The sequence below is a fragment of the Lonchura striata genome, chromosome 1 (genome assembly GCF_050655825.1).
Source record: "Lonchura striata isolate lonStrDom1 chromosome 1, ASM5065582v1, whole genome shotgun sequence".
NCBI lineage: Eukaryota > Metazoa > Chordata > Aves > Passeriformes > Estrildidae > Lonchura > Lonchura striata.
The window spans coordinates 91,551,144-91,579,026 of NC_140703.1; the positions used below are offsets into that span (position 1 = coordinate 91,551,144).

The 27,883-nt window shown below is 38.4% G+C and overlaps 1 long non-coding RNA gene across 1 annotated transcript in view; it reads left to right on the plus strand.

Annotated features, from left to right (window-relative positions):
- Positions 1-22,048, plus strand: part of LOC144248896 (uncharacterized) — a 43,859-nt gene extending 21,811 nt beyond the window's left edge. The window contains exon 3 of the long non-coding RNA XR_013342080.2: positions 20,513-22,048. This is a non-coding gene — a long non-coding RNA (uncharacterized LOC144248896). The remainder of the gene's footprint in view (positions 1-20,512) is intronic.
- The last annotated feature ends 5,835 nt before the right edge of the window (positions 22,049-27,883 follow it).

The window sequence follows — 27,883 nt, forward strand, 5'->3', positions numbered from 1 at the left end:
TTTAATGGGACATTGTTTGGGGATGGTGTTTAAGCCCAGTGATAATTAAAAGCAATGGGTGCTGATTAATGGTGGCTGTAATTCTGCATATTGGAACACTCTCTAATTACTTGGTCTTGATGATGCCTTTTGTGTCTCAGTCTCCTGGCAAGTCACTCAGTTTGCTTCCCTCGGAACTGATTTCTCTCTCTGCAGCAGAAACAGAAGGATCAGTAACCAGCTCACTCCTGCCTGTTCCCAGTACTCAAGGGTTCCTTACAAGTAATGTTTTTGATTTGTCACTTAACATTGTAATAACGATTCTGAGGTTGTTTGAAAAAGCACTCTTGCTAAATGACACTTGATGTCTTGATGATTAGTGGTGGTCTGAAATGGTAAGGTTTGTTGGGAAAATAGATTATTTTCATAAAAAAAAATTGCATCTCCTGAAATAAAGATGATACTGAAATTTGTCATTTACAGCCTTTAATGCTGTTAATTTAAAAAAGACAAAACTGGGACACATACATAAAACCATTTAATAAAAGGTTTATTAAAACACTGCAAACCCTCCCCCATGCAAATCCTTCATCACTTTTTGCTTAGCTGGGGTCAGCAAGGGAAAGAACAAACTGCAGAAACACAGGACAGCTGGGCTAAGCTTCCCTTTGTTTTGTGACAGCCTAGTCACCATCAGTAATCACTGTAGTGTTTTCCAACACAGCAAAGCTGCCCCAGACAACACTAAAGGCTACTTGAAAAATTCACCATGTGCACACCAAAATACAGGTGTGGGACAGTGTTGATCAACTGTGATTTGCTATCTCAGCCACATCTGAGTATGCAAAGCAGGTTTATGCCAAAACCTGCTTGTCTGTTGGTTTGCAATGCATTCCTCACATTAGCAGCTAACAGAATAATATTTTTATTTTTTGATGGCAAATAAAGTTTGTGAAGGAGACACAGGGTTGAATGTTATGTAGTGAGGTGGTTGACTGAGGTCAGCCAGCTCTAGAGAAGTGAGGACCCAGACCTTCCTGCACATCTCAATCTGCGGTTCAAAAGAAATGTCCCAGAAAATCTGCATTTAGTCCTGCATTGGGACACTTTCTTCAGATATCTAATAAATCAACAGTAACCAGTGCAAGAGTATGGGCTTCAGTGAAGATGTCAGAATTAATTTATTTGTTTTACAAATCTTATTCCTGCCTACCCCTTCTCCCCTCCCAGAAGACAGCTAATGTGCACAGGCTGGCCCTGTTACAGAGAGTCTTTAAATGTGGTAGCAAAAAGTCATCAGGCTTCAAGAATCAAGTTCTGAAAAAAGCCCAAGATGCAGATTCCTGAGAGAGAGAGAGAGAAAGAGAATGAAGATACATGTATTGATCCTAAAACACTTTTAAAGAAAGTATGAAGAGTATTAGGGAAAAAAATAGTAGTGAGTAAGGGTTTCTTGATGGAGTTTTATTAATTTTGGATGAAATATTTGCTTTCATAAAATGAAAGGATTTTTGCCTTTGACTTCAAAGAGGGCAGGATTTCATCTTTTCTATTCTTCAGCAATACACAAGAGTTAAAAGGGTGAGAATCTTCTTATCTAACCAATATTTATGTTTGAAACAAATTCCATCTATGGAATTTAAAGCAAGCATTTCTAGGGTGAAATCAATATGATCTATTTTACATGCATATATTTCACATTACTATCTTTAAAAAGGATTAATCATATCCCCAAATTTTTTTTTCAATTTCTTCACACAATAAAAAGAATATAAATTCCTAGCATCTGCATACAACCAGATGAATCCGGCCCCAGAGTGCTTGTCTCAATATATTTCCTGTTTTCTTACTGTGAGCGTGCAGTAAAGCAAATTCTGGTCAAATTAATTAATTTTTTTTTATTTGTCAAATACATATCTTTTGATGCAATATTCTTATTTTATCTTAGTAATCACTAAAAGAATGTGAGTTTTATTAATTCTGCATTAATTCTGCATACATAATTTTATTCAATAATTGTATGGTCATATAATTAATACAGTGCTCATTCAACAAACAAATACGGTAACACAAAACTGTTCAAAGTTGTGGGAATATCTGTAAACACTAAAATAGAAATATTAACATATTGCTGGTTTGAGGGTGTGTACACACTTACTACATTTTCCATGCCATATCTTGAATGTCTGTTTCACAGACCTAGTTAACTGTAACTTCTCCATGAATCATTTGTTGTTGTAAAGGACTTTAAAGTTCTGCTAAATGTATACTTGATAAAGACTGTATAGATGAATGTTCCATACTTATAGGAAGGAAAGCAAATAAGGAAGGACTGACTTGTTGCTAGAAGAGGTGTGTTTTCCTTATCAGGCTGTAAGATAGGCTTTCTAACCAATATATTGCAAATTAGTAATACACCACTCATGCTACGATTGCATTGCTTCTTTTGGCCTTCTCATACATACATAATGTTGACCCTTGTGATTTCTAAATTAGTTTGTGCAGTTACTATTGTTGATATTGTCTCCAAACAAAAATAATTTGGGAATTCTGTTCTTGCTTTCACATGGATGTTTCAATCATATTTTTTACAGCAAAATCCATTTTTTTAAAAAACCATGTGGAGTTGCCCAGCAGCAGTTTCTTTCAGAATGCCTACCAATTGTATTCCTCGTAGCAAAAGAACAAAAAGTCTCTTGTAGAAACTACAATAGGGAAAGTGCTTGCTCTTTAACATATTTACATTTGTAATTTCATCATTCTTCAAGCTATTCATTTGTTTGAGGCAATTTCACATAGTCTTGCTGCCAGATTTTCCATACAAAAATTACCAGTTTAGAAGGAATGATTTTAAGGTCTTCAGTATTTTATGTGATAAACTTTAAATTCAGCGTAAATTCAGATGATTGACAAAGAGAAGAGGGTGTGAAGAGAAGCAATGATGTTTTACAGTGCTGCCAAAGCCTCTTTCAAATACAAAGGCAAAAGTGTTTCTGGAAAAAATCTTTAAAATTCTCTTGGAAAGCTCTTTTGTTTCTGAAAGCTGTCAGGACTGCTCAAAAGATGTTTCTGGAGCAAAAACTAAAAAAAAAAAAAAAAATAGGTTTTGGTTGAGCTGCTTCAAAGTTGGAGCTTTGTGAACTTTTAAAACACAGGACCTGAAAAATTTTCCATTTCAAGTATTATTTCATTTTAACCACAGTTTTTATGCACAGCCTTAGAATGTAGCAGCAGAAAATTGCCCTGTCCTCAGTTTGGCCACAGCTGTCTGGAGGAAGAGTGATGCCTTGAGAGGCTACCTAGAAAAGAGGTAAGACAGTGTTAAAGGAATAAAGCAGGTATTTATTAAAAAGGACTTCAAAGGATACACCTTGGGCAGTACAAGAGCCTGGCCAAGGCTACACCCAAGATGATGGGTCACGAGTTTTCACACTTTTACAAGTTTTGGTCCATTTACATACTGGGGTTAATTTTCCAATTACAGCTTCAGGTTATGAAGTCCCATCCTCCCAGATTGCTCTCCACAGTTTGCTGTTGTTTGTACTTATTGGGTCTGAAGCTGCAATGTGTCCCTGGTTCTTGGGCTGGAAAAGGATTGTTATGTCTAAATAAATTGTGAGAACTTGCTAACAGTTTATATTAAGTACAGAGTTATATATTAATGCGGTACAGAATCTGGAAAGTATGAAAGCTAAAACTCAAGGCATCAAGAAAAATTGTAGGAATGGTGGTTGAAGGAGGAGAAATGTGCAAGGCTGGGAGACCATATTCATTCTGACTTTTGGGAGGGGGCCTTGAAGACCAGTCATTTCTGCTGTGCACTGGGGAACATGCAGGTGTATAACACAGAAGTGCTCCACCAGGAGAGCCAGCAGCCACTGCTTTATCTGTGAAGTACTCATTTCCTGTGGAGCTTAACACCTTCTGGAGAATCTTCCTTCCGAGCAAAAATGATGAAGGCTATGAGTTTCTCACGCACTTAGGCACATGGGAAAAAACTAAAAGAATTCTATATACCTCCCCTTTCCCAATAAAAAATCCCAATATTTATTGTTTGGAGCTTGCAAAGCTGAATCCTACTACCTCTCAAATACTGGAACAAGGAGCATCCCTCCAAGTCATCCTGAGTATCTCCAATGGTATCAGGAAATCTGCCTGGCAACCAGGTGGAGGCATAGGAACACATGGAGCAGCACAGAGACTTATTACTGCATTCAATTGATCTGGACTGGTGGGAGCAGAAAAAGTTCCTCATCAATCCAATTAAAGGAGGAGTCAAACAAAAAATGTGTGATGTCAAGAGTTTACACTGTGGCTGAAGCATGTAATGATGCATCAAACATCTGTTGGCTATGTGAAAATAGGAGGGAGGTGTTGATTAATTTTATATTAAGGCATTGTGTGTTTCCAAGGTGAGTATATACACTGAGGATCAAATTCTGCTTTGGGTCGTTTTTTCATATGGAATTAACCATTCTTTTAATTGTTACCCTTTAAAATAGCAGTGAAAACTGCCATAATCAGAGTCCAGATGTGTAAGTCACACTTTGACTACCAAAACAGATCTTTCACAGCAGAGATTGTAATATAGGGTGAAAAAAAGAAACAAAAATATATAGAGCAAAAAGGTGGGGATTTTCTTCTACAGTTATCCTTTTCCTCCCAGCACAGGTGAAATGTAAAAGTCCAACTTTGTGTTAATGAGATGTTGATCTATAGCAGTCTTGTGGAGGGGCAAAAACTCATGCTCTAATTATTGCCAAAAAAGTCTTCTTCCCCTAAACCAAGTGAAGCCCTCTTCATCATCTGAAGCAATCAGAATAACAAGAGGTAGCTGCCTTCCTCAACTCAGCCCTGCCTAGGGTGTTCTCTCATCTCTAGGTATAATGGTATCACAAATCTGCATCTCCAAAGCAGTCAAGCAACTGATAAGACTTTTGGCTAATCTGCTGGGAGAAAATGGCCTTAAAACAGCCCTGGATGCATCCAGCAGAGCCTGCTCTTCCCTGCTGAGGAACAAGAGGTGAGCATCTAAGATCCAATACCAAGAAGATTTTCTTGACTGAAAGGCATATACAATGATGCAGAATAGGAAGCTCATGAAAGGCTGTATGAATATTTCCCTTGCCTCCCTTCAGAGACAAAGAATGTGTTAGTGTGGCAATTTGCCTGTTCCTGTATCTAAAATGTTCTATAGAAATTTACTCTTTTTGAGCCTACTGTAATATATGGCACTCAGCAGAGCTCAGATCTCCCTGGAAACCCTGGGTTTTCCTGGCCATATCCAAGAATGGTGTATGCACAGAAGGACAAATTATTAGAAAATATTGGCAAAAACCCTTCACAATTCCCTGTGTCCTTTTGGAAACTTGATAGATATCCCCATTATATTAGCTAAATATAATGGACGGAGTTCAGGGGTACAGATAAGCAGCAGGAGAGAAAATTTACCACAAAACAAGTGATGAGAATCCCTGTTATTTTTCAGACACCTTTTAGATTGCCTCAATAAGATTCACCAAAAGCCTTTTCTTAGGCCCTGAAGTCAGTGCTTTACACACCATATCCCGGAAAGTGAAGGCTGTCTGAGTTCTCTGGAAAAGCCCAAGCCCCATTTCTCAACTTGATGAGGCCAGTGAAATCTATGTAGGCGTCTTTTTTTCTGTGTTTTAAACCATGACACCTTTTTTGCAGTTTATTGAGCCTGTAAGGGGCAGAAGATCACATTATTCAGCTCTGCACCACAGTCATCTTGGTACAGCTGATGCCTGTGTCAAGAAAATGCTTATTTTTCACTCCTCCCATTTACCTGCCAAGAAAGAACAGAAAAAAACATTCTTGGGAGAGTGTGTAGCACCCAGGCCCTGAAAGGCAGAGTCATGCCCTGGCTTAGCCTGTGAACATAACCCAGCCCCATAGAGAGGTAATTATGTTTTGGGAGCTCAGCAGACTGTGCATAATTATGCTCTAAGGAGGATTACTGCCTTGTATGAATAATACCATGATGCAATGGCAAATGCAGAGTGTAAGGCTCAAACGTGCAATCCAGGCAGGATGACAGACCCCTCCCAGACCACCCTGCCTGCTGTACAGATTAGCTGTCCTCACAGGAATGATGTCCTGCATGAATCAGTTTCGCATACAGACCTCACTTTTTCAGAGATAGGTAATAAATGAAGTTTTATTCCATTCGGGAGATAGAGAAGTAAAGACTTGCGAGTCAAAGAAATAAGATTTTGAATGTGAATGGGAGAAATACTTTGCTCACACTGCCTGCAGCTTAATCTGGACTAAATCATCCCTTACAGTTTCTCCCTTCCCAGCTTCTCCTCAGCCAGAAGACCTACACAGTGATTCTGGGATCCAAATCAGCTTTCTGCTAAACCTGACACACCAGACAAGCAGCTTAGCATTGCAAAACCTGTGCATATGGGCAACAGCACACAAAGCTGTGCCCCTGGGCATGGGCAGCTGTGTATGAGATTATTCAGGGTTTCCCTATCTCTTCCTGTTCTCTTCCCCCTTCTCAGGGGAATTCAGCAAAGCCTCTCTCACCACCTGCCCACCTGCCAGGGAGCACACAGAAACCCAAGAAGATCTTCCTGTGTGCTGTGGAAATGGGCTCAACTAAATAGAGAAGCAAGGCAGTTATGGGCTTGTTTTCCCTCTTTAACTGTTGCTGGTTTTCTTTGGGCTCCAGCCCCTCAATTGTATCCAGATTTCTCAGTTGTTGAGAATACCAACACATATTACCTGTCCCACTTTCTCTGCTTGTCAGTCAGCTTTTGAAAACTTCAAGCTTAGAGCATAGAGATCCTGACTAGTAGCTCTTTTATGCCACAGTAGAGGGCAGGCAGCTGCAGGGAGGTGACCCTAATTGTCATGCCAGCCTCAGCTGTCCTGGTGGCCCATTGTCTGTTGGAGCACACAGTAGTCTTTTTGATATTGTAAAAAACTACCCACTGCATTGAATGTCTTCCTGGCACCACACAAGCCTGGTGGCACGTCAAATGTTTTGGGGAGCAAATGTGAGACTAAGCAGGGGGAGGAGAGGAGAGGAGAGGAGAGGAGAGGAGAGGAGAGGAGAGGAGAGGAGAGGAGAGGAGAGGAGAGGAGAGGAGAGGAGAGGAGAGGAGAGGAGAGGAGAGGAGAGGAGAGGAGAGGAGAGGAGAGGAGAGGAGAGGAGAGGAGAGGAGAGGAGAGGAGAGGAGAGGAGAGGAGAGGAGAGGAGAGGAGAGGAGAGGAGAGGAGAGGAGAGGAGAGGAGAGGAGAGGAGAGGAGAGGAGAGGAGAGGAGAGGAGAGGAGAAATCCTTCTGACACAGGAACATGAAATACCAGCAAGGACAGACATAGCTTTCCTGAGTGACACGCAGGAGTAATGCAGAGCAGGGAGGAAATATAGCACCCTCCACTGATGGGGCTGAATGTACAAAAATAAATATTGTTATCATCCTTAAAAATTCATTTAAGAGCACCCATTAAAAATATGCTGATATTATTTATGTGTACAGAAGCCTTCAAAATTAACTTTGGCTAAATACATCAGGTAGACTAGAGTTTCAAAAGAGAAAAACAAAGTAAATATGTGCCCCAAACATTAACTTTAATTGAGATCTGACTGTCCAGCTCTAGGGCACTTTTGAAAACCTTCACCTCAGTGCAGCCAGCCCTGGCCAATGGTCTGATCAACTGCTCCACTGCTTGGGCAGCAACCTTCAAGGAACACCTCTGCCACAACTGTTTATATAAAATACTGGCTTTGTTTGCAATGCACATGCTCTCAGGAAAAGTTTTGGCAAGCTTTTGACTTAAAAAGTAGAAACTGCAGCCCTTTGACAGATGAGCTGGGTAATTAAAGGTGACAGGGCCCTAAAGTGGAAGGGTGGGGGCAAAGTGTTAAAAAATAAATAAAAATCTAAGTGGCAAAATGTGGGTAACATATAAGGTTAAATGAATGTTGTATTGAGTAAAGCATCTAGATGGATGAAGAAAAAATACTCTTTGCCCTGTCAATGTGTACCTCATGCATTATAGCAGTGAGAGCCCATTGGCAAAACAAAAAACAACAAATCAACGAAAAAATATACTGTCAGTTATTCAGTTAAATATGGTAAAAGTTGAATGTTACAAAGAATAGTTTTGCTTCTAAGAAATGAAAGAAATAAGAACCATTAGAGTTCTTGGCATGTCTCAGCAAAATGGTTAAACCAATAGGTATAATACCAAACGTACACTGCATTTTGGATATTTGTTGCAACCACAAGGATTTTAAGACACAAAGTGTCACTGTTGTTTAGGCACCTCTTGGAAAGCAGAAATTTAGACCACTTGTGTCTATAAACATTTTAAAATGCAATAGTTCACATATGCTGTGATGATAGACTGCAGCAACTGCTGGACAAGTATTGGAAAGTGTTTTTTACACTGAATAATTCTACACTGTTGAAATGTTCAGAGTGAAGTCATTGGTGAAAGTGAGAAGCAAGCAGAAATTGCAAGTGCCGGATGCACACTCATTGCTGTCAGCCATTAATGGACAAATGATCCCTGTGATGGCTAAAGTGGATTTAGGTGTAACAGTATGTCATAGTGGTGATCTGTGATAAATTTTCTGATGCTTTTAAATTAATAAGTCAAAAGAACTAAGATAAGGTCCAAATTCTAAAAAAAAAAAAAAAAAAAAAAAAAATTAATTTAATTTTGATGGATTATTCTGGCTTGTGTATGTGACCAAAAACCCAAGAATGCATCTACAGAAATATATATCATAACTGGTGACTTTAATAGTAATGTGACAGCTCCATAGTATTCAAAAGGAAGAGAAATGTTAAACATAATGAGAAAACCGCTTATCACTTCATACTGTACTGGTAATTGAAGTATTGATCCATATTATAGTATCAATCAGTACACCACAGCAGAGGTTGAGGGAAATTTCCTTTAGATATGAGGATTGTCCTTTAGTTCAGATAAAACATGCACAGGAATTATGTCAAAAATATTTTCAAAGAACCAAAATTAAATAGAAAATTGGTAATTTAGAGAATGTCACTGAACTATGTTTTTATTCCATACTCAAAGGTATCTTGGGGGAAAAAGAAGGCTCAAACAGCTATTTTGGATATAAAGGCTAAATCCTGAAAGTTACTATTGACTATCATGTTTCAGTGTTGACTGTCATGTTTCAGTGGATTTTACAGATAATGAGCACCTCTGAGGCTTGGGCCCAAAAGCGTGGCTGGTCCCTTAGCTTATGTTCAGGAAACAAGGCTGTAGCTTTCCAGGAGTGCTTGCTCCTACTTGACATCAGCTTTGCTTGTCTGTGCACTTGCATTTTATCTGCAATAAGCCTTAAAACCCACTCAATGCAGAAGCTCTAGAGCAAAGGGAGAGTTAAGAGGGAAGAAGCAATTAGATTAAGAGGGAAATCTTTTGTTAGTTATGCAAGAAAGAATTCAGTGGCCTACACTCTCAGCCAGTATAAATCATTGTTGTTCCAGTGGTGACAAGGGAGCTGTCAAATTAAAGCTGTTCACAGTCCTGCCCTTTCTTTTTTGTAGCATCTTTTCTACTTCAAAAGAATGATACTGCACCTGAGAGAGCTGCAGGGATAATGCTTGAATTTTACTGTTACAACATACTGCTTTGTGCTACATCCCAGTCAAATCTCCCATATAAAATTGGTTTATTTGGCCCAGAAATATCACCATAATGTAAAGGGAAAATGTGGCATTTCAACAGAAATGGAAGTGCCAGTATTCCTGCCCTTTGGCTCTTGACTGGTACTTGGGGTAGGAAATGGCCAAAGTGAGAGGCCAATGCTTGGATGGGGCATATGCTGCAGAAATCACCAGCCTGTGCTTCCACAAGCATAAGGCTACCAGCCAACAAAACAAAATCAACAAAGCTCCTCTGCCACAGGCTCCTGCCTTGCAAAGGTGCTCCTTATGCTTGGAGGATTTCTAAAGGAGAACTTCATGCCCATTCCCTCAGTACATCCTGTAGTGAAAGTATGAGGATTTCACTCAAGAGATTCATATGCAGCCACAAATAATGTTTTACTAATTAACATTATAGTGCTGGGTTTAAATAGCTTCTGTTGTTTACAGATGAGCTGTCAAGACTGTCACTGCCGTATTACTATTTTTAATAGAGGCATAATCAATTAAATTGACTACATGTGTTCAAAACTGCCATGAGAAACCTATTATACAAATACAGAACATTACAAAAATCTCTTTAGAGGAGTTACTAATAGAGAACCAAAATAAATTACAGAGTGCCATGTGCCATGAGGACATCATTCATTCATGACAGCATGGCTTTGCCTTTGATAAACCCCACACTGTACAGAGGGAGCCACTGAAAAGTTACATGTGGCAGCACAGTAGGGACTGGTGCCAACAGTGAAAATATAGTAACCACTAAAAAGTATCTCATCTGCAACTGCAGATGTCACACACAGCCTTGGTGGGATTAATAGAAACTAAAAGAAAGAAAATACTTTGGCTTTACTAACCCATCTGTGGGATCCATGCAATAGCTGATTTTCAGTCAGTCAGAAATCCCTGTCAAGTACAAATGCTAAGGCAGCCAATACAGACAAGGCAGCAACTCTGGGGTTAGCATCAGAGAGCAATATGGTGCAGCTGGAGTATGCTTTGCTGGGACTCCTAATGCCCAGTTATTAAAGAATTTATCAGGTGGGGTCAGAGTCCTTTGCTTCTCCACTGTGACCAGATATTTTAGGTCTTGGATTAGATTCTGTTGGCTTTTTTTCCTGCAAATGGGTGGATGGATTAGAATTATTAACTAAAAGAAACCATCAATATGAATGCATTAGGGATACATTACAGTAATGTACATTGTAAAACCTCAATTTAAACCTTGATTAGACAAAACTTAAGCATTGTCTCACTCACTGTGGGGCCAGAATTGACTAAGAAGCTAATGGAAACATCCATTTTAAAATATTCCCCTTAAAAGGAGTGGTAGGTGTATGAAGAAAGGTTGGACATGAGGAGTTTGTCCTGACAGGTCACCAGGACTCTTCTTTCATGGTAGAAATGGAAAGAGAGATGGAAAATGCTCCTTAGTCCCAGAGTACGTTGATGGATATAGTCAAGCCTATATTCCACTACCACAGAGACCCTCCAGTCTACACACAAGACCCTCTCCCACAGCACCAAGCCCACTGCTCTGCAGTCAGGGGCACTACAATTTTCCATGTGCCAGATTCTCCCAAAGAGCAAGGAATTTAAAATTGATGCATCACTTGTCACAAATGGCTGCTGTGGAGGTACCTGGAAGATACTTCCCCTGCAGGCTGGAGGCTGCTGAAAGCACACACTATGATTTATGTCAGTATGCTGTCATTGAAAAGCAGCAAGGCAATCTGTGTGAGCACTCTGTGTCTGTGTCTGATTTACAAGAAGTTCATATAGAATGGTCTAAATCCATCCCCTTTTCATTTCATATTTAGGTGTCTACTGATGGCTTGATATCTTCTGACCCTTGTTTGGTCAAACAGGGCTCTTTGAAGCAATTTGCCTGAACCAGACCTTTCTAATACAATGCCATTTTTTCCACAAGATTCACTTAGAACATGATGCTTCTGGACTAACTTCTGTCATTAATCTGTCATTAATCACTGTAACATCTAGGAGGCACACAAACACATCATACAAATATAATGGAAATGGACCTGCCTTGAAAGCTAGGCAAACCTTCAAAGTGTGAAGTCTCAAGTGTCACAAATTTCCACTCAGATGTGGCTGCAAACCTTCTCTCCAAGGTTCAGCATTCTTCAGAGTATCAAACGAATCATGCACCTGCTCTGCTGTCCAATAAGCTGCACCACAAGTGTTGTGAGTGAGTGTTTAAAGATTAGTCACCAGGGAGGTCCCAGATCCCATGCTTAGTAAAGAAGGACAAAAATAGATATTGCACCATGTTCTAAACATGGCTAAAACTTTACCTTCAGAAAATCAAGTTAAGGGAAAACTTTAATAAATATATATGCACCTGCCAGTAATTGCCACCACTGTTTCATTTGGATGCAGACCAAGACATCCATCTTTCATCCAGAATATAAGGGTAGTGGAATGGAAATTAGGAAAGCTCCCTTAATTTAGGCTAGAGCAATTTTGATAATGTGTTCCTTTGCACCTAATGTAGGGAGATATAAAATGCAAGAATAATTGTTTAATTGTAAGAGCGGAGTCCAGATTTAATTCCAGACAGGATAATAACTAAATCTTGTAGACACATGTGAATGCAGAAAAGAGATTATATCAGTTATGCATATGAGTAATTTAATATGAAAAAAAAAATGTGAGCAAGCAGTTGTGGGGAAGATGAAAAGTCACATTGCATAAAAGTGCCCAGCATTACTTTGTGAATTAGCAATGCTGTGTGTCATTCAACTGTCGGAAAGAATCAGGAATGTCACTGTGGCAAATTCTTGATACGGCATTACAGAAGGTTCTGCTGTGCTTAAGATTAATTCAGCTGGCTTCAGCAGCAAGAAGTTTGCAGGAAAGGGCCATTCAGAAATTTATACTTAATATGAAATAACTATTCTAGTGCAGAATCCCAGACATGAATAATACCAAACCTTTGTAAGCAAACCTGGATTTGATGGCAAGCAAACATGTACAGAATTCATACATTCAAAATTCTGTGTTTCAAAACACCAATGCTTTTTGGTTTCAATATACACTATTCAGTGGTATGAGGAAAATAAATCAGAAAATTCACACTGCTCAATAGTATGAGAGAACAGAAAGCATTTTCCTCCTGACATTGTGAGTCATGTACAAGTGTGGAGACATATGAAATATGCTAAATTTTTCTCCTGAAAACTTTTCTTCATATCTTGTAAAGAATAAAAACCAAAGAGATTGTTACAGTACTACACCAGGGATTATTATTAGAATTAATCCCAAATTTTCAAACATGGAAAGATTTCATTTGCATACAATGGTTGACAAAACATGGAGGGGAATTATTAAGGGTGGGGTATTTTTTTTTTCCCAAACATTTCTACTCTAAGCATTATCAACTGTGAGTTAAAATAGAAGCTCACAGAATCCTGTAAAATATTATTAATAAAATTCAATTTCCTAGAGGAGGAAGGAATCTGAGAATAAGTGAGATACATATGCTAACAGAGAAAACCTTGACCCAGGAGATTTGAATAACTGGATAAGTGTTCTGGGAAGCAATATATTGGAAACATCAGCTGTCAACATTAAGGCATGACTTTTGGCATCATAGTACATCATTATCCATTGCCTCTGAGACAGTCCAGAAATGAAAGTTATTATAATGATAATGTATTAAAATAAACTGCTAAATAAAGCTATGTAAAACAGTGGAAAATAGTTTGCAGTGAGTGCACTTGCTCAAAGTTGTTCAGTTCAGTTTCTCCAAGGCAAATATAAAGGTCAAAGGGCAGTATAAACAATTCCACTTATTGGGAGTGTTTTCTGCCATATATAGTCTCATTTCTTATCCAATTTGTATGGCGGTGGCAGATTTCAGCTGAGGTGATATTCTTTGTCTGGAGAGATTGTCACTGCAACTCTTCCCTAAAGCAAGTCAATCAATTTTTTAAAATGTTAGTGACTTTTTATCCCAAATTTGTTTGTTGTGTGTCTAGGCACAAGGAGAGCATAATGTTTTTATTTTTATTTGCTCTGTTATCCAGATAATACTTTTATTCACTTGTAAATGTCAGTCATGACCAGTTCTTCCACAGATGAGACTAATCTAGGATATAGTCCCTAATGAAGATGATCTTGCTGATCTGTGCTGTCTGATTACATTACAGCTCAAAATGCAGTTTTAGTTTTAGAGTTTGTGTTGAGGATAAATCACACAACAGAACAGCAGCTTTTGAACTACAGTTTTACAAGAGGTTGTTGGCTAACATATGTTTAAATAGGCATAATAATTAAAGTAATGGATTCACCAGTACAGTCAGGAAACTCACTGACTCTACAAAAATAGAGGCAGGGGGGAGGGGGTTTTTAATTTGAATGTGTTTCCTTAAACTCTCCAAGGCAGAATAAGACATTTCCTCAATTACCACCTATATTTTTCATTAAACTTCTCCTAGTGTGTTTTGGGACTATATGAGGCCTGTGTTCACTTAAAAAATCCTATCTCACCTAAAACTAATTTCACTGAAAGCTCTCTGAAAAGTACCCACCTTACTGAGCATCATCGTATCTTTGGTGAAATACAGAAGAGTGCTTGAAATAAATCTATTCTAGCAGCTATGGCCTTGTCTACTAATGAAGAGGATTATGACCATATGGTACATCCAGATTGTATGTGGAAACAGTATTAATTCCAGAAAATCGATGTTACGCTCCTGATCACAGCAACTGTAAGAACAAGTAATATATACATGCATAAATTTACAGTAGCTGTAGGGAGTGGTTTCCCAGTTGATGAGTAACAGATAAAATGTGCATATTTCAGGGGAACATGCACAGTCCTTTTGTCAATCAAAAGTGAAATCAGGATGTTTCTGAACACTTGCTAATTCTAAATCACAAATAAAAGAGAATTATGCCTGGTTTCAATATCCTGTGAGAGACCTCAAAACTGCTAACTTTTAAAAGTCTCTCTGTAAATTGTTACAGAGAAAATCTTGGTATATACTGTGCTGAATTGTGTGTTGGTAAGAAGCTATTCCTTTTTAGAATGGCAGCAGCTGGGCAAGACCCTCAGCTGATTGGTATCACGAGGATGGACACTACTTGGTAGACACACAAACAGGGATTGTGCATTTCATTGACAGATACTGTGCATCCCAAAGAGGAAAAGATATAGAACTAAGCTTTGTGAAACTTTTCTGTACTCAGAAGCATCTCAAATGTGCCTTTTGACCATCATGGGTGGACTTTTTCAATCTGTCATAAGGAGAGGGATGGTAACAGCCATGCATCTGCTTGGCTGTACACCTGAGCTGTTGGTATCATGCAGACAATTCTGCTGAATATTGAGTAGATTCATTAGCATCAGAATGAACCCTGTGGCCCTAAATGGGAGAGTATTTCCTGGCAATGCTGCTAGCAACATTATTCTAGGTTGGTACATTCAAGTCTGCAGGCTGACTTAATGGGGCCAGGCACAGAGACAAAATCTAGCTAATGTTAGAATTAATTTTCCACTATTTTACTCCTCGTGTTGTCAGACAGAAAGTGTAGAAATTGAGTGGAAAGGAGAGGGAGAGTTTGAAGGGACCATCTGGCTCAGAGTCTTGGCCTCCAAAATTGCTTTACAGAAGATACTTAATGCAAAAGTGAATGCCTGAAGTTTGTTCCATATTCTCTTACTTATGGCAATTAATTTTAATTTTCTTTTCAAGTCCCACCTCAGCTTCATTTATGTTTCCTTTTCTGTACATTTTAACTAGAAAAATACTATTTCCTCACTAACCCATTTCTCTTCTATATTTTTCCAGGGGAACTGTATTTCTTCTTTACTATTTCATCCTTCTTAGTAGAAATCCAGAGTACTGCACTCTGGACCCAAAGCAGTTCTACCCATACCTAATAAGAACTCTGAGTTTAACTCCTATTAACTTTGCAAACTAGCTTTCTCTGTTCCTTTACATTTACACCTAGAAAGTCATGCAGTATTTTCTCCTAATGTTTCAACCTCTCAGTTAAAAAAGTCAAAATCTGTCACATCTACCCAATCCAGGATTATTTTCTATGAGAATTTACTCTGTTTTTTGCTGCTCATGTAATCCAAATCTAAAATAGCATCACTGTTTTGCTGAGTATTTGTCAAAATTTTTGCTAAATATAATATCCCAGATGTCTGGGTCTTACCATGTTTGGTAATTTGTGTGGTTTGGCATTTTTTGGTGGGGTTTTTAAACCCTCCAGCATGTATTTGAGAAGCTGACATTTTCTCTCTCTCTCTCTCTCTCTTTCTCTCCCGCCCCCATCTCCATCATTTCTTGTGTGTATTTCTCTCATTATTAGCTAGATCCATATCCAGCTCTGAAAAGTCTGTAATACTGCTCTTATCATCCTTCTTAGGGGTAATCTTTATAAGAAAAGATTTCATTTTATTCTTGCTGCCACAGTACAATTCATTCTATCAGCTACTTAATGGGTATGCAGCACAACCAACTCCCTCATTTCTCTTTTCTGAACGTAAGAATGCTTTCACTCCAGTTAACCCTGCCTTTCCTACATTTTCTCACTTTTCCTGCAATGTCTGGTTTCATAACCTTTCCAAGAATTTCAGTATCCTCGCAAGCATAAAACATTTCAGTTGTTTCCACCAAGTACAAACTGAGTTCCCAGATAGAATATGCATGTTTATGTATACTCCTTAATTTTCAGCTGAAGCTTTTATATAAAGCCATATGATCACAGCATATAGACAGTTTTGAGTGGTTGTGGTGTTTTGCAGGGAGTAGAAGTTATCTGAGACTCTCAGCTTTCTCTAACAATTACCTGACTCTGACAATAACCTTTTGGAAAAGTAATGTCAAACTTCATGAATAGGTAGTGTACTGGTCTATGTTTGAATATAGTATAATCATCAAGAAGTATGTTATTGCTTTTAAAACTCTTTAATCTTTTTCATCTGGTTTTTTTTTGTGACAGGAATAATCCCATTTTTTTTATTCTCAAACTAGGTTTCCTCATCACATTAAACAGTTTGTTTTCTATGGCAAGAACCTGGCTGCCTGCTCTGATGTAAAGAGCAACCAGTAGTCTTTATCTCCTTAAATCAGCTTGCTCTTCAAGCACTGTTTGGTTCTCTTTCATAACATGCCTTCTCACTCCTCTCAGTAATGAGGCTCTGCTGATGCTCTGGCACTAGCAACAGACACGTCTCTTTCTCTTTGGTATTATTTTTTTCTCATTTTTCTTCTGACACTGCATCCTGCCTTTGGCTATCTCTGCTCTCTGGAGCACACTCCTATTGTTCCTGGACACCATCTCTGAAGGATTTTATCATCTCATTGTCTGTTCACTGAAGACTGGTTTTTGCTTCATCTCTGTTCAAAGCATAGACCCTGCAGAGATATCCAGACAAACTAGAGAGATGGGAAGTCTCTAGTTGTGTAAAGTTTTATATGGGCAATTGCCAGATTCTGCACCTGGGACGGGACATCCCTGGATGTACAGACTGGGGAGTGAGAGGCTGCAGAGCAGCACTGAGGAAAGGGACCTGGAGGTCCTGGTTGATGGCAAGTTGAACATGGCCCAGCAGTGCCCTGGCAGCCAGGAGGGCCAACCCTGTCCTGGGGGCATCAGGCACAGCATGGCCAGCTGGGCAAGGGAGGGGATTGTCCTGCTCTGCTCTGAGCTGGGGCGGCCTCACCTCTGGTGCAGGGGGCAGTTTTGGGCACCATAATTAAAAGAAGACATTGAACTATTGGAGAGTGTCCAAAGTAAACCACAAGAATGGTGGAGGGCCTTGAGGAGAAGCCATACATGGAGCAGATGAGGACACTTGATTTGTTCAACCTGGAGAAGAGGAGACTGAGGGCAGACTTTATCACAGTCTACAGGCTCCTCATGAGGGGCAGTGCAGGAGCAGACACCGATCTCTTCTCTCTGGTGACCAGTGACAGGACCAAGGGAACATCATGAAGCTGAATTAGGAAAGATTTAAGTTGGATATTAGGAAAAGTTTCTTCACCCAGAGGATGGCTGGGCACTGGAACAGGCTGCCCAGAGAAGTGATGTTGGCATCAAGCCTGACAGAGTTCCAGAAGCATTTGGACAATGCCCTCAGGCACAGCATGTGATCTTTGGGGATACTGCTGTGCAGGGTCAGGAATTTGATTTAATGATTTTTGTGGGTTTCTTTCAACTCAGGATATTCCATGATTCTATGATTCTTGCTATCCCATTTTATCAGGCCACTGTTTTTTTGGGTTTCTTTTCATTATCAGAATGAGACTGCTCCAGTGGTTGACTTCTCTTGTACATAGCCAGGTGTTTTCTTGAAAGATGTGTGATGTCAGTGTTCCCCTTTCTTTTAAACAGAATTTCTTTTCAGGTGCCAGGTATCTGCAAATCATCTCAGCTTTCTACCACATCCCAAATTTTTTTTTGAGGCCTGTTGTTGCCTTCACTTATATGTCTAGGGCCTGAAACCTCTCCAGAAGCTCTGTCAGGAAATCTCTTTTATAAAGAGCCATCTCTAAAATGATGCCAATCTTACAGATCCAACATCCAGCCACCTCCGTGGCCTATGCCATATTTGCTATTTTTCTTGCCAGTGCTATAGCAGCCTTTTCCATCCACATTTTAACATTTCCTAATACAGTAGAAAACCCAAATCCCATATGTCTCTCTCTCTTTCTCTCTCTGACTCTCCTAACTCATAAACAAACTCATGATTGTTGCCCAGTCAACAGATTACTCAGCATGCAGGTTTTTAAAAGGTTTGTATTGAGTCAGTCCTGCCCTTAAATTGTCTGAACTAGGATGAGCTTTCTATTCCCTCAGTTTCTGAAAGCTCAAAAAAGACAAAAAATAGAAAATCATTCACTCTTCCATGATCATAACCAAAATGCTCTAAAAAAAGAGACACTCCTTTTAAATCAAATTGCAAATTAAAGTGCTACTAAATAAAATCTTCCCCAACAACAAGATTAGAGGCTCTGACTTAGCTGACAAAATCTGTGGCAACTAGCCATGATTTTTTAGAATTAGCAAAACAATATTCCAGGCTGAAGAGAAAGCACAGAGCAGATTAGTCATTCTTGCAATATGGCACAGTATCAAAAAAGTTTAATATAATCTGAACTCAATTCAGAAGTTTTACCTTATGGAACAAAGGCAAATTTTTTTATCCTCTGGTTGTGTTAGTACAGTATTGTGTGTGGTTCTGAAAATGTCATTACTTTATAGCAAGAATTTTTTTAAAAAGATTAGAAGAAAATTATCCAAAATTAGAATATTTCCTATACTTGAAACATCTTAAAATACTTAAGTATGTACTTCCTTACACAATGATGATGATCTATGAAAGTTCCACAAGAGCAGGTGATGAGTAAAAAATCTTGGTGTGAGCTGAAGAGGGCATCCATTTAATGAAAAGATATTGCTTTTATTTCACTCTGATAATAGCTACATGTTACAGGAAGACTAATGCCAAATATAAAAAATAGTTGCATCATATTGATTTAGAATTTTCATCAGTCTAGTCAACAGGTTTAGAGTATTTCACCAGTCTAAGAGTAGGAAAATTGTTCCCTTAAAATCGATGCTTCAGTTAGATACTGAATATCAAGCTTTTGTCTTTCAAGATTTAATAGGGAAAATCCACTTATCCTTTTGATCAATCATGGGTGACTTAGTCTTTTTTTGTTGAAGTCTTTGGAAATCCATCTGTATAACTTTCATTATAGTGTTAATACCTTTCAGGCTTTAAACAGATTGTGGAAAAAAAAGGAAGAATATTTCTCTCAGTCCTCAATACCATCAAATGCATTATGCTTTTTAGTAATAACTTGAGGAAAATAATTGGGAGGAATAGCAGTCAAATAACATAGCAATAATATATTTTAAAATAATAAGATAAGCATAATTTTATAATCTTCATAAGATTGTTTTAGAGTAATATAGGAAGATCTTTTCTCTGTTAAGAAGATTAGAGCTTTAAGCGTTCTTAACATGAATAGTTAGGGTGGCAACATAGGTGACTTTGCAGGATTCCAGTTTATTTTTTTTTTATTCTAGTCCATGATATAGGGAATTTGCTATCAAATTTTGACAAAAATCCCTGTACTCTTAAACCTAAGATGGTCTGGATTTTTTCTGATAAATAAAATAAAACAACCTTTGTGGAATAGTCAACATTTTAAGGATAGATGAAAATAAAAGAGAACATCAAAAAGGAGCAGTTAGGCAAAAAAACTCATCACAAATAAGTGAACATGATCTATCCAGTGTCAATTTTCAAGCATAAGAAATTGCAGAACACGGACTTTAGAGTTTGTGTCTATCTGCAGCCCTGTGCACAGTCCCTGTGAAAAACTTTTTGGTCTACGGTGTTAGTGATATTAAAACCTAAGAATATACTGATGTGCTAGCTAATTAAATTTAAACTAACTCAGATACATTTGAAATTTGAAATTATACCAATAGTTCTCAAATGATAGTGTTTATATGTCCTAGACTAAAAGATTAAGTAAGTGGGATTAATTCAATCTTATGTGAGTGCAATGATATTCGGACATTCCAGCTCCATGGGTGGAAATCAGTACACTGATCTGGCAAAACCAGGACTGCATAAAAATAGCACATGTTGAAAATACCCAAGCAGACAATCTGTCTGTAAAAATAATAAGCTGACTAAAAGGTGGCTTTGAAAACTGTAACAGCAGAAGACCATAGCCTTAAGAGCAGATATTAAAACAAAGATGAAAAAGAAACTACCTTAGGAGGAAAAAAAATTTCTTTAATGGTGATTTGGGACAATACTAGCAGACTCTGATTGCCTTAGACTCACTACTTTCCTTTTTTGTTTTCACAGGAAATACGTCAATGTGGGAACCAAGTTGGAACTTGAGTAAAAACCTTTAAGTATGGTCCCTGGAAAAGACAATATTAGTGCTAGCAGACATGTGTGAATTATCCACTGCTAAATGGAGATGAAGGACTTTATTTGCTTATTATGGGTAAGTACTGATAAATGATTGTGTAATTAAAATGGAAATTGAGTCCTGCACTGGCTGGGGTGTGAGGAGGCATTCTGAGGCTGTGTGAGTCCTTGTCCTCATGCGCTGGTGGCAGGCACAAGGTCAAGCATCTGCTCCCAGCTCTCAGCATCTGAGTCAATCCGCTGATCACCCTCGCCCCTTTAATTCCTCCATTGCATGATTTGAGACTTGCAGACACTGAAGGAGCAAAGTGCTACTAGCAACAAGAGGTTTGCCATATGGCCTCAGATCTGATAATTCAGTTACCAAGGTGTAGTGACCAGATAGTAGTGCTAATTCTGGTGAACCCACTTCAGAACTTATCTCAGGAACACAGAGAGTCCCCATTTGTGAACTAAAACAAAGGAAAATGGAAGTTTGAGAGGAAATTTTTGGTAAAAGAAAATTACTCATGTTGAAATAAGCATATGATATAAGTAACATATATAGTAATAATATTATTATAATAGTGATAGTCTAAGCATATAAGCCAAGTTAGGTTTACACAGAGGTAATAGATTTTACTGGACCAGTGAGGTCATTGGAATTAAAAAAAAAATGGAGAACCCTTCAAGTGCATCTTCACTTTGGAATTTGGTAATTGGCATGCAAATTGAACCACTGCAAAGATAATTACATGAGCTATGTTTGAGAAATTGGTCTCATTAATCATTAACCAGAGTTACCAAAAATACACATTCTTTATAGGTAGGAAGAAGGGAAGCTGTAGAGATCTTCTATTACTGCTTAGAAGCTACTCACACACTCCAGAAATCCCTAATAACTCAATTGATTTAAACCTCAAATTCAGCCCAGCTGAAAGCCAAATCTTTAAAGCTTAATAACACTAGAAATTTCTTTATGTGTTTTTAAAATTTTTTCTACATGTGTGAATTACCAGTCACCTTCCATCATATGAAGAATATCAACAGGCTATTGCTCCACCTGCTCTCAGTCAGGCATCTTTTCTCACTCTCAACTGGAACGAAGAATTACGAGCACTAAAAGACTCTTAAAAGTAGAGCTAGCAGGGATGCCAAAAAGTAGCATGTGGAATATGAACAGGGGAAGAAGTGTGTGGTTGTGAAATCTCTTTGTAGATGCAATAATACAGGACAGTGGGGGAAGATAAAGGAAGCGACTGAATTCTCAATGTGGCTTGAGAATATCCATCCTGTGTAAACGATGCCCTGCTGAGAGATATCCCAGGTGGATACCTGACAGTGGTCTAGGCAGCAGCACAAGACCATGGTTCCCAGCCTGGTAAATCCTGCCAGTCAGTTCATCACTGCACATTCCTGAGCTGCTGTGATCTCCACTATGTGACATCTTACAGCACAGTCTTCCAGCTTTCCATTACAGGTATGCTTTAAAGAAGTGAATGTTAGAGAGTTAACTAGAGAGAAAGGATTGCTGTGGAAATGTGATTGCTCAGATGTACAATCTTTATCCTATATCCCATGCGATCTCTACAGGAAAAAGATAGCTATCTTTAGCCTCCTTCCCTTCTCTGTTCTTCCCTCTTTCTCTGGACTTATATGTCCAAGATGGCATAAGCCATCAGCATCATGGATGCTGATGTTTTTAGTGCTTGCTACTTATGACATAAAAATAAGTGTTGTCCCTTCACAGGAAGGAGTGTGGAACCCTCCTGAGCTACAGCTGAATCTGAACGTGGTAGAGATGCATCAATTTAAACAACAGAGAAATTCTGTCCCTCAGGTCTGCTGAGACATTCCACTGCACCATGTAAGAACATGGAAAAGTTTCTCACTGTAAAATCTTTTTTTCAACAGGCTGAGTGAGATTAAAGTAACACAGAAATAATCTAAGAGAGGTTCACAGGGAGATGCTGTGTGTTTCATAAGGTGTGGAGTGGCTGAGCACCACATGGTAGAGACTCAATTTTCACTCTCAAACTCATAAATAACTTTTTATGATCAAAGTGAGGGAACCAAAGTGATGCTGCTTTAGTGTTAATTTGCAGCAATATGGGAATAAAAATATAAAAATCCATTCCAATGAACAGTTGTGCTGGAGGGAAAAGTGTTGACTGACTTCTGAGGATTTACTTGTTTTGTGTTGAAAGTATCTTCTTGACCTACCTCAGTGGAACTACAGACAAATTGAAATGATCCTTGTTTCTATAATTTTTAGTGTCAGTGAAGCCCGGTGTTACAATTTTCCTATATCTCATCAGTTGTTAGTGCGATTTCTTGGCTAAGAAAACAGTGAAATATGAAATGTAAGCCTTTATGTTGGACTGAAATTGTCCTAAATTTAGGGAAGTAGACACTACTTAAAGAAGGGTGAATTTTTTTACTTGTATAGTGTTTGTCACAGGAGCAATCTTGGAACAGGCCCAAAATATGTCAGGATTAGTGTCAGACAGATCCATGGAAAGCAGAAACCTGCATAATATCATAATGTGGTAAACTGGTAGAAGAGGTTCCATAACCTCCATTAAGAACACTTTCCTATTTCTTTACTCAGGAAAGTAATTTGTAAAATTAAAAACTCGTAACAAATACTTGCCAAACTTCACAAGGATCTAAATGGCGTGTTGTACTTTGTGCTGGTGAGTCACACACAGTAACAACAGCATGATGCAAAATTGCTCTAATTAAATGCCTCTAAGAAGACTTTGACATTTTTGGTATGCTTTTCATCTTGCAGAACCAACAGACAATGGCGCCTAAAAATGATTTTTTTTTCACACATTTTTATTGCTACTGTGTCTAGAAATGTGTTAATATTTTTAATAACTGTCATTTAATTTTAACTGGTTTATCCATATTGAATATGAAAAATATCATAACCGTAAGAAGTGCCTGCATTGTAAGGACTAGAGCCTTTTGTAGTGCAAATGACCTGTGAAGAATATAATTCCTAGGAGAAGGTGTATAGATTAACTTCAGATCTGTTTTTCAATAATGGATACAAAATAAATGCCTTAAAATAAATAAACAAATAGAAAACCCTTTACTTGTTCTGCACTCACAATATGTGTCTGAATACAACTAAAGCACTCTAAAGAAGCAGAGATGAGGGAAAAAAGGAAAACAAACACCTTTGACTTTCCTTAGACCATAAATATATGTTTTTATACATTTCTGGCCAATCTTTAGCAGTTATAAACAGGACTAGTTCCACAAAAGTTACTGCTTTTCCTGAAGGCAGTGCAGGTATGCTGATGGCATTCCTTGGAACAGCAGGGAATAGGGTCAATTCATCCTAAGAGTTCACAGTAATTCATGCGCAATTGTGGCAAACAGAAAAATCACCTGGGAAATGAGCTCTGTGAGGAGCTCCTGGCATTTGCATGGTGCCTGGTACCAATTTACTGCTACCATAGTGTTATTAAAGGTTTTCAGGAATTTCTTACATCTGTCATTCTGAAACAGATTCTCAGCCACAGTTCAGCCATCAGCAGCTTCCCTGCTACCACCACCATTTCCCCTAATGCTGCCTCAAGTCCTTCCACTGACCCACCCAGGTAAGCTTGCTTCTCTGGTTCCTTCAATACTATATGTGAGGTTCTCCAGTTGCACAGCATCTCAAATCTTTTGGTCAGCACCACTGCTGTCAAACTTGTAATCAGGCTTTTTGTTAAGAGGGCAGAGATATTTCCCTAACCTTAGGACTATGACAGGCTGTGGCTGTCTGTGGGTGCAAAGCACAGTTCGAGAAGCTGTGCCTTGGAAATATGAGCACTTAAGGAAGACACTGTGATCCAAGGGAAAGAAGAAATACTTGGAGGCAGAACAGATCAGTTACAGATTTCAGGAGACATGGCCACAACCTAGAAGGAAAGCAACTGCAGGAAGCATAGAGCTACTTCCTAGGACTGCTACTGGGTCAAAGCAAAAGAGAGTGGATGCAGGTCACTAGCTGAGGAGAAGCATTGGGTTTTTTGTTTTTACAGTTCTTACAAAATCTGACTTTTTCAGACACCTCCTTTCATGCCTTCATGCAATCTGACAGGTAGAATCCTTCAGTAACTAGAGCTGTAATCTTTTACTTTAATTTTTTACTTTAAACCAAGACAATGGGAAGAAGGGGATATTTAGGTCCCTACTCAGTTTAGCCTCACATTCTTGACACTTTTTTGAAATTGGTTATAGTTTTGCCGTGTAACTTTATCTGTCATCTTCTCAACTGCTATAAAATTTTAGTCAAAATAGCTGAAATCACTCAAATGTTTCTCAGATGTCAAGTCCTTTAAAGAGAGGTACAAAATTTTAGCTGCTGTATATTTACCTATAACCATCATTTCAATGCATAAAAAACATAATGCAAAATAAGACTTTTCACATGATATATACTTTTCTCCATTTTGGTTTCAGTCTGTGACCCCTATATTTAAGCACCTTTGTATTTGGCTACCTTAATATTTGCAATGGGAAAAGTTCTACAGCACCTCTGAATTGTTTTTCAAATTTTGTCCTTGTGTGGTGTCAGTTCTTTGTTGTTAAAGCAGATTTACACAGAGATTGTGACGGTAAAAGCAGAAGCCTGTAATCTGTCAAGTCTGTCTGAAACGTCCTTCAGTTGCCTTTGTAAATTTAGCACATCTGTATAAAGCCCCTGGTGTAAAATGTATGTTCTAGTTTTGATCAAGTCCTCCATATGCTCACAGCAAATTTCAAGACACTTCTGGTAGTGGTATGCAAATGCAGATATAGATTCAAGGCATTTTGATACATCTCTTTGTGTCTTTTCCTGCTGCAGCAATTGCTTTGCATTTCTCATTTTTGTAGTGTATTGATGACAATGTTAACATGGAAAAAGGTTGTAACTTTTTTGGTTTCTACTTTTCAGGCTCTTTTTACAGAGGAATTACCAACTGGTCCTCTCGTGTTTGTTTTTCTGAAGATTGTTCTATATTCAGTTTTTAATTTTATAGTTGAACATCTCCTTTCTGAAAAATTCTGGCCAGAGATTTAAAAAAGCAGGTAAGAATATGGTTCAAAAATATCTGTCTGTGGCTTTTATTGCTTCCATTTCCTATTCTCCTATTTCAAACTTCTGAGGAAATGACAGAAGGGAGCTATCCAGGTTTCGACTCATTTTGAAAGAAATGTATGTACACTGCTTTCCATAAAGCATGGAAATTTTGGGCTAGTGTCCTCCATCCATTAAACAGAATGACTCCTAACTAAGTACTTTGCTCTCTTCTGGGTTGTCCACCCTCCTAATATCTGCTAGATATCTTACTTCACGGGAACACACTTAGCATGTTGATGAATGAGGAGGCACCGCGAGGAAGTTGTAAATAAACATAGATATACAGAACAAACCCCATCTTCTTGTCTTCAAGATTCACCCCTTGAAGCTGGAGTTAGACACAAAACCCATTTATTTTTTTTTTTTTTAATTAAGCTGGGCATTGTAACCATGACATTTCCTTCTTATACTCTTCTGCTGAGGAGTTAAGAACTTTCCTCTTGCATGTACCAGGGACTGGATTACATCTATGACTTCAGAAAGTTCAGCTGACAAGCAGTGATTTCCAGCTGCCAGGACAGTGCTCCACTGCCAAGCAAAAGACATCTTTGCATGTACCTTCCATTTTTTTCTGTTAAAACTCCGCTTGTTATAATTCATTCACAATAGCCTGGGGTCTCCTCTGAAGACATGCCAGGCTGTAATCCCAGTCTCACCTGTGCTTTAAGACCCTTTCTGATAGGTATAACCCCTAAACCCACTATGGTTACAAATGGAAATTGAAGGCATAAGTACCTTTTGAATTCCACCAAGTGTGACACATCTTAGGCAAGACTTGTGGAAAACAGTGACAAAACCTACCTATCAATGTTTCAGAGGAGATGCAACAAATTCCCCCAGCCATTGTCCTCATGGATAGAAAAGCTACCTTAGGATGAGCCAGGCACTTTTCTCCCCCATGGTCTTTAGGCAGACAACTCGGTGCCCCCTTACTGGTGAGTGCTTAAGATTTCATAGCTCTCTGCAAGCAGAATATCAAACACCATGGATTTCTGGTGTCTCCAGAGACAGATAGCAGCTGCACAGGGTATTTCTAAGTTTTGTGTTTTGGGGAGGATATTCTAGGCCTGATTTGTAAGTAAACTAAGTGGATCCATTTTTTGATCCATTCTGTCTTTACTTCATCAGTTTTAAGCATACAAGTAAGAAATACATATCCTCATTTTTAGTAGATAGTATTAAGCATCTACATGTGGTATTTCTCACTGATCATTGATTACTGTAAAAAGTTTTGCAATCATGCATGGATCCAATACTGAAAACTATCAATAAAACAGCCTATCAGGTTTATACTACATTGGAGCCCTGTACATTTGCTTATGCCCCAAATCTCCAGAGCACTTATGATGCCAAGCGAGTTCTGACAGTTTGGGCAACATTTGGTAAGTAATTTTTCTCTCAGACAACTACCAGGAAGTCCACCAGTGTCTTCTTGGTTTTGGGTTTTCAGGATAGCTAAAATTTCCTTTCATAGACTGAAATAAAAGCATAATGTTTTAGTGTCAAAATCACTACAAATGTCTCACTTGCTTTCATAAATATCAAGAGTAACATTCATCTTTCCCCAAAAGTAAAACTGAAATTTAGTATCCTACAAAATCTTTACAGGAAGAGAAACGACAATACTCTTTTTAGTTTTATTGGTAGATAATGAAAAATATGAATGTCTATAACTATCACAGAAGCCAACACATTAAAATTGGAAAGGGCACACCAGATCAATTAGTTAATTTCCTTGTAAATCAAGTTCTATTTCATACTACACAATATCATTTGTCTTTTTTAATTCTTATTTGCCACAATCATTCAAATGCACAAAAGACACTAATCACTTTAATGACTGGGATACCTTTTTGAATGATTGAATTTTGAGGGAAATGAAATAGTATGAAATCTGCAGAAAATAGAGCTGTGAAAACTGCATTGGCTGACCACAGGGTGATCAGGAGTTTTTGTATAATGTGTCCTTGAAATAGTTATGTTGGTATCGGAAATGCAAATTCCCCAGCTTCTATATAAGATATTTAAACAGTAAAACTTGTAGCAAATTGAGCTCCCTTGTGGATATTTAAGGGTTACAAGTGAATGTAAGTCAAAACACAGTTGATGTTGAAATTATAGTAGCCTAGTTACAAGAGAAATATACTGTTGATGGAATGAACCCAGAAATAACTGATGTTAAATTAGCCTGGTAAATG